This window comes from Elephas maximus, chromosome 9, assembly GCF_024166365.1.
Source record: "Elephas maximus indicus isolate mEleMax1 chromosome 9, mEleMax1 primary haplotype, whole genome shotgun sequence".
NCBI classification, from domain to species: Eukaryota; Metazoa; Chordata; class Mammalia; order Proboscidea; family Elephantidae; genus Elephas; species Elephas maximus.
Window position 1 is genome coordinate 107,558,658 of NC_064827.1, and position 12,478 is coordinate 107,571,135.

The window sequence follows — 12,478 nt, forward strand, 5'->3', positions numbered from 1 at the left end:
TCTCAGCTTCTGGAGAGTATCTCACCATTCCATGGTGAAGAAGGTCAAGAGCCAGGCCTGGAGCAGGTAGTTGAAGCCATTGCTCTAGACAGGAAAACCATTCTGCATTCACTCAACATGGAGAGAACTTTTTCATGTACACAGACATCAAGCTGGATGAAGCCAAAATCCACTCTTGATCATCTTGGTCAGATTTCTGAAGCATAGAAGTATCAAGCATATGCTAACAAAGGCATACCTATTTATTGTAGATCATCAGTTCTCAAAATGTGGTCCACGGACCCTTGGACATCTGAGGCTCTTTCAGCAGATCTGCAAGGTCTGAACCACTTTCATAATAATACTAAGTGCCTTTTTCATTTGTTGACATTTGCACTCATGGTGCCAAAGCAATGGTGGGGAAAGCTGCCAACACTTGGCATGACTCAAGCAGTGGCCCTAAATTACACTAGAAGTCACTGGATTCTTCACCACTACATGCTGGCAGGAGGGAAAAAAAGCCTTACTTTTCTTAAGATTGTCCTTGATAAAGCAGTAAAAATGATTAATTTCATTAAATCTCAGCCCTTCATTACATATCTTTTTTATATTCTGCTTGACAAAATGGGAAGTGAGTGTAAAGCACTTGTTGAGCTACAAACTGAACTAGGCACTTTTTTATGGAATACCATTTGTACTTGAAAGAACGACTGCCAGACAAACTGATTATTCAGACTTGAGTATTTGGTAGTTTCTCGAAATGAACCTAGTGAGCATGTCACTTCAAGGAAAACAAAGGACAGTATTCATTGCCAGTGGTAAAATTCAAGTTTTCAAGTGAAACTTAAAATGTTGAAAAACTTTTATCTACCACCATGACCATGACACCTTCGCAATACTTAAAGGTTTTTCTGATGCAGTAGGTGGTGCCATTAACAGGCGTATTTTCTGATATTGTGTAATAAGTCAACATTTTGAAGATCTGCATAACTCAGTTAATGAATGTTTTATGAATGACCAGTGCATGATATTATAAAATCATCCGTGGGGAAAATATTCACCCAAAGTGCAAGCAAGATAGACCAATGAATTTTTATTTTAATAGTATAAAAAATATATTGATGTGGTTTCAGATTTTACGTGCAACTAACCCTAAAGGAACGTATCACTTGCCAAATTTTGGTATAATATCAAAAAAGAATATTCCCAGTTTTCTGAAAAGGCTGCTGAAACATTCTTCCGTTTCCTAACTACATATCTGAAAGAGGCCAGTTTTCTTCATATATTTCAACCAAAGCAAAGTGTAAAAATAACTCAAATACAGAAGCAGATATAAGAATCCAAAACAAACAAAAAACAGTTACATCAAGTCATTGACGACCCATGATGACAGGTGTCTTTTATTAAGCCAGATATTAAAGAGATTTGCAAAAACGTAAAACATAGCCACTCTTCTCACTATTTTTTTAAATACAATTTTTCTTTTTAAATATAGTTATCTTTCTTACAAAAAGGTTATGTTAACATGTTTGAGCTTACTGTTATTTTTAGTGACTTAATGAATAAATTTTCAACAGATATAACCCACAATAAGCAAAAGTCTTTGGGGTCTTAATTATTTTTAAAGTATAAAGGGATCCTAAGAAAAAAAGCTTCAGAACTGCCATCTTAGACCATATGGAAAGGGTCACTGGATTCAGTTCTAGTGTGACATGCTCTCAAGTGGCCTTTCTGTGTTCACAGCTTTACTTCCACTCTTTGCTGCATAACTCAAGGAAGCGTTTCAAAATAGTGAGTGCAAATTATATGGTTATAGGAAATCCAGTCTGATTTACTGAAAAGGTAGATCATTCCCCTATTTTAGTACCTGTTACTAGTAAATAATCTACATCAAACCCCACAATTAGTTGCGATGTTCTAGTGTCATTTGAGGCATGGAGCTGAAATGTTCTCCCTAGACTCTGGAGAGCCATTCACAGTCTTGTAACGAATCAGCCTAGGTAGCCCAAGGACCATTGGTTAGGGAGGTGCCTGGAGGCCATAGAGGGAGGGGAAAGAAGAGCCTCACCTCTTGTGGGAAGTGCCAGGAAGGAGTGGGGCTAGCCAAGAAAAGCTCCCTTTATCTTATTTTTTAACCATCTTTTGTGTACTTTGTGTATAACAGGTGTTATTTAGTATAGGCTCTTCAAGTACCCTTGAGAAACAATTTTACAGTAATTAAATAAAACTCAATATATATAAAGATTTGAAATTTGGATCTGGGCTTCAAAATGCTGTAGACCTGTTCATTGTTGGAGATCCTATAAAGACTGGTAGAACTGTGAACTTTCAGTACGGAAGACACTGGTGGGAGCCCCAGATCCAAATCTCTGTTCCCAGATCCCAAACTCCAAATCCTCCAAATTATTTTTTTTTTAATTGTGCTTTAAGTGAAAGTTTATAGTTCAAGTCAGTATCTCATACAAAAATGTATACACACATTGTTATGTGACCTAGTTAAACCAAAAAAAACCAAACCCGTTGCCATCGAGTCGATTTCAACTCATAGCGACTGTATAGGACAGATTAGAACTGCCTCATAGAGTTTCCAAGGAGCGCCTAGTGGATTCGAACTGCTGACCTTTTGGTTGCAGGCGTAGATCTTAACCACTATGCCACCAGGGTTTCCATATGACCCTAGTTGCTCTGCCTATAATGTGACAGCACACACCTTTCCACGCAGTATTCCCAGTGTCCGTTTAACCAGTTCCTGTCCGTCTCTGCCTTCTCATCTCACCTCCGGACAGGAGCTGCCAATTTAGTCTCACGTATCTACTTGAGCTAAGAAGCACACTCTTCACAAGTATCATTTTATGTCTTATAGTCCAGTCTAATCTTTGTCTGAAGAGTTGGTTTCGGGAATGGTTTTAGTTTTGGGCTGACAGAGAGTATAGGGACTGTGTTTTCTGGGATCCCTCCAGTCACAGACCATTAAGTCTGGCCTTTTTACTAGAGTTTAAGTTCTGAACCCTATTTTCTCCTGCTTCATCAGGGACTCTCTATTGTGTTCCTTGTCAGGGCAGTCATTGGTGGTAGCCAGGCACCGTCTGGTTCTTCTGGTCTCAGGCTGATGGAGTCTCTGGTTTATGTGGCCCTTTTTGTCCATTGGGCTCATATTTTCCTTGTGTCTTTGGTGTTCTTCATTCTCCTTTGCTCCAGATGGGTTGGGACCAATTGATGCATCTTAGATGGCTACTTGCTAGCTTTTAAGACTCTAGGCGCCACTCACCAAAGTGGGATGCAGAACATTTTCTTAAAAAACTTTAAGCCAGTTGACCTAGATGTCCCCTGAAGCCATGGTCCCCAGACCCCTGCCCCTGCTACTCTGTTCCTCAAAGTGTTTGGTTGTATTCAGGAAACTTCTTAGCTTTTGGTTTAGTCCAGTTGTGCTGACTTCCCCTGTATTGTGTGTTGTCCTTCCCTTCACCGAAGATAATTCTTATCTATTAACTCGTGAATACCCCTCCCCACCCTCGTAACCATCAAAGAATGTTTTCTTCTGTGTTTAAACCTTTTCTTGAGTTCTTACAATGGTGGTCCCATACAATATTTGTCCTTTTGCAACTGACTAATTTCACTCAGCCTGATGCCTTCCAGATTCATCCGTGTTGTGAGATGTTTCATGGATTTGTCGTTCTTTATCATTGAATAGTATTCCATTGTGCAAATATACCATAATTTGTCTATCCATTCATCCGTTGATGGGCACCTAGATTGTTTCCATCTGTTTGCTACTGTGAACAGTGCTGCAGTGAACATGGGTGTGCATATATCTATTTGTGTGAGAGCTCTTAATTCTCTAGGATATATTCCAAGGAGTGGGATTGCTGGGTTGGTTCTAAAATCAGGTAGTGTGAAGTTAGTGATTGTTTCTCCATCTCATTAAAAAAAAGCCATTGGAATTTGGATCAGAATTGCTTTTATCTATATATAGATTGCTTTGGGTACAATAGGCATTTTCACAATGTTGAGTCTTCCTATCCATGAGCAAGGTATGTTTTTCCACTTATGTAGATCTCTTTTGGTTGCTTGCAGTAGTGACTTGTTTTCTTTGAATAGGTCTTTCATGTCTCTGGTTAGATTTATTCCTAAGTATTTTATCTTTCTTGGGGGCTATTATAAATGGTATTGATTTGGTGATTTCCTCTTCGAAGTTCTCTTTGTTGGTGTAGAGGAATCCAGCTGATTTTTGTACGTTTATTTTTTTTTATCTTGTATCCTGATACTTTGCTGAAATCTTCTGTTAGTTCCAGTAGTTTCCTTATGGATTCTTTGAGGTTTTCTGTGTAGAAAATCATATCATCTGCAAATAGAGATACTTTTACTTCTTCCTTACCAATCTGGGTGCACTTTATTTCTTTATCTAACCTAATTGCTCTGGGTAGGACCTCCACCACAGTGTTGAATAAGAGTGGTGATAAAGGGCATCCTTGTCTAGTTCCGATTCTCAAGGGGAATGCTTCCAGACTCTTTCCATTTAGGATGATGTTGGCTGTTAGCTTTGTATAAATCCCCTTTATTATGTTGAGGATTTTCTCTTCTGTTTCTATTTTGCTAAGAGTTTTTATCATGAGCGCATTTTGGACTTTGTCAAATGCCTTTTCTGCATCAATTGATAAGATCATGTGGTTCCTGTCTTTTGCTTTATGTGATGGATTATATTGATTGTTTTTCTAATGTTGAACCACCCCTGCATACCTGGTATGAATCCCACATGGTCATGGTGAATTATTATTTTTTTGATATGTTGTTGGATTGTATTGGCTAGAATTTTGTTGAAGATTTTTGCATCTAAGTTCATGGGGGATATCGGTCTGTAATTTTTTTTGTGATGTCTTTACCTGGTTTTGGTATCAGGGTTATGCTGACTTCATAGAATGAGTTTGGGAGTATTCCATCCTTTTATATGCTCTGAAATACCTTAGTAGTAGTGGTATTAACTCTTCTCTGAAAGTTTGGAAGAATTCCCCAGTGAAGCCGTCAGGGCCAGGGCTTTTTTGTTTTTGTTGGGAGTTTTTACATTACCTTTTCGGTCTCTCCTTTTTTTTTTTTTCTTTTTTAATTCAGTGGTTTTTAGTGTATTTAAAGATATATGCAACCATTGCCACAGTCCATATTAGAACATTTTTATCATCTCAAAAAGAAACCCCCTACCCTTTAGCTATCACCCACCCTCTTATCTTTTCCTCAGCCCTAAGCAGCCACTAATCTACTTTCTGTCTCTATAGATTTGCTTATGCTGGACATTTCATAGAAGTGGAATCACACAATCTGTGGTCTTTTGGGTCTGGCTTCTTCACTTAGTATAATGTTTTCAGGGTTCATCCATGTTGTAACATATTTAATACTTCATTCCTTTTTTAAACAAATTTTTTTAACAGAACATTTGCCATTTCTACAGTTTTCACATGTACAGTTCAGTGACATTAAGTATGTTCGCCCTGTTGTTCAACCATCACCGTTACTGTTTCCAAGTTTTTCCATCACCCTTAATAGAAGCTCAGTGTCCCCTAAGCAATGAGTCCTCCTTTCCCTCTCCCTCGCACTCATCCCTGGTAACACTAATAAACTTTGGTCTCTATACACGTGCCCATTTTAGGTATTTCATATCATCGGGATCATACACTATTTGTTCTTTTGTGACTGACTGACTTCACTTAGCATGTTTCAAGGTTCATCCACATCGTAGCCTGTATCAGGACTTCATTTCTCTTTATGGCTGCATAGTATTCCATTGTATGTATGCTGTATATTTGTTTGTCCATTCGTCTGTTGATGGGCATTTAAGCTGTTTCCCCCTTTTGGCTATTGCGGATAATGCTACAGTGAACATTGGTGTACAAGTTATGTGCTTGCATTCCTGCTTTTAATTCTTTTGGGTATATACTGAAGAGTGGAATTGCTAGATCATATGGTAACTCTTGCTTAGTTTTTTTTTTTTTTAATAGTTTTTATTGTGCTTTAAGTGAAAGTTTACAAATCAAGTCAGTCTGTCACATATAAGTTTATATACACCTTACTCCATACTCCCACTTACTCTCCCCCAAATGAGTCAGCCCGCTCCCTTCTTCCAGTCTCTCCTTTCGTGACAATTTTGCCAGTTTCTAACCCTCTCTACCCTCCTATCTCCTCTCCAGACAGGAGATGCCAACACAGTCTCAAGTGTCCACCTGATACAAGTAGCTCACTCTTCATCAGCATCTCTCTCCAACCCATTGTCCAGTCCCTTCCATGTCTGATGAATTGTCTTCGGGAATGGTTCTTGTCCTGGGCCAACAGAAGGTTTGGGGACCATGACCGCCGGGATTCCTCTAGTCTCAGTCAGACCATTAAGTCTGGTCTATTTATGAGAATTTGGGGTCTGCATCCCACTGATCTCCTGCTCCCTCAGGGGTTCTTTGTTGTGCTCCCTGTCAGGGCAGTCATCGGTTGTGGCCGGGCACCATCTAGTTCTTCTGGTCTCAGGATGACATAAGTCTCTGGTTCATGTGGCCCTTTCTGTCTCTTGGGCGTATAGTTATCATGTGACCTTGGTGTTCTTCATTCTCTTTTGATCCAGATGGGTTGAGACCAATTGATGCTTCTTAGACGGCCGCTTGTTAGCATTTAAGACCCCAGACGCCACATTTCAAAGTGGGATGCAGAATGTTTTCATAATAGAATTATTTTGCCAATTGTCAGTCTCTTCTTTTGTTATACATTTATTTAGTTGTTCTACCTCTGTATGTGTTAGTTTAGGTAGGTGGTATGTTTCTAGAAATTTGTCCATTTCCTCTAGGTTTTCAAATTTGTTAGAGTACACTTTTTCGTAGTATTCTATTACGATTCTTTTAGTTTCACAAATCCCCCAAATTCTTTCTTATTCCTCAGGATAATGAGGCTCAAAAAGGTGTAAACGCTCCCCAGTTTTACATAGTAAGTGGCCGAGAGGTGCCTGGAACCCAGGCCTGTGGTGCTGAGTCCAGTGCTCAGACTGCTACCCCAGAAGGCCCTGTATCCTGCTCTAGCCTTTGTCTGTAGAAAGGTATTAAAGGAAAGTTACTCCCTGAGTGGCCTCCTGCAGACCCCTAAGGATACTAGTGAAAACTCCCCGTGGCACGTCTGCAAGCTTGCATGAGGGGAATTGGCTCAGTCTTACCTGGCACTTTCCCACAGGTTGATTCCTGGGCCGTGGTTGGCAGTGGCTTCAGGTTAGCAGGTCCCGAGGACACAGTGTTTATATGTTGAAATTTGCAGTTTGCAGCCCCATGGTGTTCACCTGCTCTGCCAGAGTGGTCACTTTGTTTTGCATTTTAGATAGGTGGGTTTCTTGGACAATGAGTTGCCCATTTAAGTGATTCTAAATTTCCACAAGCTTCTTCTCTCAGATTTAATTTGCTATGTATTTATTTGTAGATCTACTTCCATTTTTGTGTGGATAAAACAGGAACCTAGACTCGGGACAGCCAATATGAAGTTGCCCTTTGGCGGCTCATTCAGAATGGAAAGTACTGTAAAAAAATATATATAGCTGGATTGTAACTATTACGTCCTCCAGGAGAAGAGCAGAAGCATAGTTATAAACTTTAATCTCCCTCTCCCTCCAAAAAACGGTTTTGGATTTGAATATAAGTGTTTTTTTCATATTCGAGTGTCATTTTTTAACATAGGCAAAAAAAAAAAATGTTTAGTATGTATTTGTGGTGGGTCCTCTGACCAGCTGGGTTTTCTCTAGAGGGCAAGTTAAGACAATTCTAGGGTAGATCATAGTTGCCTTAGGTTTTTGTTGAGTATTGGAAAATTGCCTTTACAGTAACATTTTCTCTCTTCAGGCAGAAACCTTGGATGATTACTTTGAGCAAAGGGCCTTTTTCACCTTTTGCAAAGATCCTTAAAAGTTTTTCTCATTTTAGACTCTTCAGATGCAACGTGAATGAATTTCTTTACAGCATGCTATGTTTTTGTAGTACTTTTGATTCCCTGCTTTGCAAAGACAAGCAAGTTTATGACTTTTTCTGTGTTTACAGGGTTTGGCCCTTACCCAAAAGGAGATTTCTTTTTTAATCTTTTGTTTAAACAGATGTGTAAACAAAAGATTGCTGCCTCTCAGACTGCACCGTTTACTGTTTAACGAAGAAAGAACACTCTAGTTTTTAGGCTTTATGGCAAAGTAGCACGATCAGGCCAGTGCGAGTGCTTGTGGCCACACAGTGGGCCCACATGTGACAGTGACCTTGGAGAGGCTTCTGAGGCCCTGCCCTGTTCTCAGGACCAAGGTGTAGACCAGATAGCTCTGTGGGAGGCCAGATCCACCAGTGATCTCAGAACTAGAACTTTCCATCCTTCCCCTCATGCTCCTCAGTGTGTCAGAACCATCAGGCCTTTCTAGCGCCTTTGAAAATCTCCTTCCCGTTCCTGGATTTCTCACTGACTAGTCAAGTCTGAGCATCTGGGTATGGAAAGAGCAGCTCATGTAGCTGTTTAATACATACTGCTCTTTGTTCCATGTGTGCTTTGTAAGTTGTTTCCTGGAGAAACTTCCTTAGTGAAAGAGTTCACTTATCTGGAGCCTACAGTGGACAGCTCCCCATCTCACGGGGCTGCTGTGCTTCCGTACGTGCTGCCCCCTGCTCTACCTTTACAGCACTGGGCTCCCGGGGAGCAAGACGAGAGGGACCTGCAGGATTTGCACCAGTATCACTTCGTCTCCCAGAATTTGCCCAAGAAAGCTGAGGAAAATGGCAGAGATTGCAGTAGTATTTCTCCTGCCAAAATGAGAACTAGAGACTGATGAAAAATTGCTTCTGAAAGTCACTGTCCCAGATTGTCATGTTTCTTGTTACAAGTGGGTAGGGGTGGGAGAGATTCATCTCTATCAACTTCTCTCATTTCCCTGCTATTCTTGCCTAGCTGCCCTCTCCATTTTTTCAGTAATTTGCTTCTAGTTTTTTTGAAACTTAATAGAATATTAATAGAAAAGTTTTTCTTCATTTCCTAGTATGTAAAGATAGATTTTATATGTAGCAGAGGAAATAGAAAAATGCTAATGTAATTATATGGCTGTGAGGTAGGAAGAATTTTCCTTTTTTAAATACATTGCCAACTGCGAATTTTTTAGAGTCTGGGTTTTTGTTGTTGTTGTTTCCCCTCACCTTTTCGTATTGAAAATCTGTATCTTCTTAGTTGAACCTTTCAGTAGATAACTTTATTGGTTCAGTGAAAATAACTCAACTTGACTTAGATCTTATGCCTTGAAATACAGAGTGCTCTTTTTAGTTCAAAGGAAAAAAAGTCTTATCAACAGGTATTCGAATGCTTCATACTGTTGGTCTAAATGAAGATGAGGAATGTACCTGATAGAATCAATGTAAATCTAAAACTCACACTAAAGCTGAGAATTATGTACAGTTGATTAGGTCTAATATAATCAGGTTAAATGCAGATTTTTGCATCACAGCTTTGTTTCAGTATAGTGTTAAAGGAAACCTGAAACTTAATAGATTTTTTTTTAAATAAAAGTCATGATATTAAGCCCATGTGAGGGAAGAATCTGATTCACTCCCTTTTATCACTGCCTAAAATTATCAGGTTTTAAAATGTGGAATATTTGGCAAAAATGAAAGATCTGCATGTCTGATAGCTGCAGTCGGAAAAGCTGAATTTTCTTGAATGATTTATAAAACCGATTTAAGAAAAATTTACCTGTACAAAATATGAACTGTGTAATGCTGCCAGGGTCAGAAAGACCCAAAGCAATTATGTAAATAATTGAAAATTGTCATTGCCTGGCGCAAGTATTTCTCATGACTTCTGAAGTTGCAGAGTATGAGGAGAGAGTGTTTTTGGTTAACTGAATTCCTTCTCTTTTTTCTGCTTACACCCCTTATCCCCATGTAAACATTTTATCTCTCCTTACAGTAATGGGTAATTATGTTTTGAAGATCATCTAAGATAATAAAGTCTCATGAGCCTTTTTATTAGGAACTTTTAATGTTCATTTTGTTTTCTTATAATGGAAAAATAAATGCATCTAATCTCTTTCAAACTTGTCTTTAAAAATCAAATATTTTCCTTTCTTTATTAATGTTTTAAGACATGTCTTAGGAAGAGACATCTTTAAAGACAGTACTTTGCTGACTAGTTCACCCTGGCCACATGATATTTTGCATTTGCTCACCTGAGCCACAGTAGCTTTTGAATAAATCAGTTTGTCCAGTCGTGGACCAGTAACTTAAAATTAGCTTCTAAAATTGGAAGGTGCCAAGAGACGGAAGAAAGAGGCAGGCAACTCCATTGTGGTGGCAAAGGAGTTTTACCAGGCAGACTTACATCTGAGGGGTCCCTGACGGCCACAGGACCAAAGCAGATCTCTGCACCCTCCAGCGGAAAGGCAGAGGTTTTATAGTGGTGGTGGACAATAATGGCTCTATGCCAGGGGCTTACATAAGAATGCAAACTGTAGTGAACTGGCAGACTGCATGAGGGCACCTGTGTACCCCCTGAGGCCAGTCTTTTACATAGTACAAGAGACCCTCTTCCCTCCATGTTCAGCTTCACAAAGCTCGTTTCCTCTTCAGTCCACCCCCTGAGGTCGGTCTTTTACGTAGCACAAGAGACCCCCTTCCCTCCATGCCAGGAACAGATATAGAAGTGGAGTTAGCCAGGTACCGTATGGTGCCTGAGCATGTGCAAAAGACAGAGAATGTTATCGTGTGCCCAGAACAGGGGGAAGGGCGTCTGTGGTGAAGAGAAGAAACTGGAAAGAGCAGGCGACCCAATTCCTGGCCTTTTTATCAGAGAATGATCTTGAGCCCAAGGCCTTTATTGAGATAACCTGGATGGGAAGCATAAAGGCAGACCATTCTCCCAAGACAATTCACTTTAGTTAGAATTGATTTCCTACTAAAGAACGTGTAGGTTTTTTTTGTTGTTTTTTTGTTTTTTGCCTATTTCAATAATATGAACCTGAATATAAGTTAAAAAGGTAAATGTCTTATAAGAAAAAGAAAAAAGCTAAATATACCATCTTTTTAAAAAATAGGACTTGTCACTTTTAATCCCTTAAGGGTACGGACCTCTTTGTATATCTAAATATCTTTGTATCTTACTCAGCTGCATAGCACAGTGCCAGGGACATACAGGTGCTTAGTAAATATTTGTGAAATGAAAAGCCGTTCCTTACTCATATTCATTGATGTGTGCCACTTGAATCACTTTAACCGAAGAAAAATAATTATATCATCACAAATAAAATATATTATCTTCCTACTTTGGTGGTGGGTCACTTAGGGAAATGTTCGTTTTGCTACATCTTAACTTACTACTCTTACAACATCCAAACTTTTATACAATTAATTTGTTTTTCTCAACTGACTTCTAATTTCTCTTAAAACTGGGAACCTTTGTTGTTGTTTGCTCACCATGTCTTCTTATATTTTACTACTTCTAAGTAACTTTTCATTTAAGTACATTCTTCAGTAGCATTGGTTTGGCAACAGTCTTTGTCTTCCAGTAGTCTTCATATGTCTGATAATTTCTTATATTTTGACTGGGCACAGAATTCCGGGTTGACAGTTGTTTTCCCTCTGCACTTTGACGGTATTATCCCGCTGTCTTCTGGTGGTGCTGGTGTTAACAAAAAGTCTGCTGTTGGTCTGCTGTCGTTTCTTTGTGGGATACTTGTCTTTTCTGTCTGGTATTTTAAAGATAGTCTCTTTACCTGTGATTTAACGAGGTACAGATTTATTTTCACTTTTCCTACTAGGGTTTCTCTCCTCTCTTTCAGTTGAAATATTCACACATTCAGTTCTCTACTGTTATCTCTTTGGCATCATCTCTTCACTCTTTTCAGTTCTGGATTTCTAGCATTGTAGAAATTTTGGTATGAAATCTGCCATGTCCCCTATCTTAATTTCTCTTTCTTATTTCCTTTTTCCCTCTCTTCACTGCATTCTGAGTAATTCTTCCAGTTTATCAACTATTACCGTGAAGCTGCTGCTGGCTCTGCTGCTCAGCCTAGATTTTTGAGTTTTTTTTTTCTTGTTTTTTTATTTCAAAACTGCATTTCCTTTTTAGACTTTGTATTTGGTTCTTTTTCATATCTGCCCCTATAATACCCAGTCCTTGCTGGTGGATTCTGTTCCTTCCTTTATCTTTTTGAGTGTGCTAATGATTGAAGGTCTCTTTCATATCACCTTATCACCTGTACCTCCTCAGGTATGGGTTCTCACATGGTGGTGGTTTTCATATGTTCCTTATAATTTGGGTCTGAACTCCTCTTCCATGAGAGTTTTTTCCCCCCGTTGAAATCACAAGCATTCTCTGGATTATGAAGTCTTCCTGTGGTATATTTTTCTTCACCCCTGATTGAGACCTGTGGTTTTCGCTGGTTCTGGCCTGGTTTTTTATGTTAGTTTTTCTGCTTAGTTTTTCCATACCATACAGATGGTGCAAAATCACATTCCACAGATGGCACAAGCTG

At 39.2% G+C, this 12,478-nt stretch overlaps 1 protein-coding gene across 3 annotated transcripts in view; it reads left to right on the plus strand.

Annotated features, from left to right (window-relative positions):
- Positions 1 to 12,478, plus strand: part of ERCC6L2 (ERCC excision repair 6 like 2) — a 142,659-nt gene that overhangs the window by 101,198 nt on the left and 28,983 nt on the right. The window lies entirely within an intron of this gene.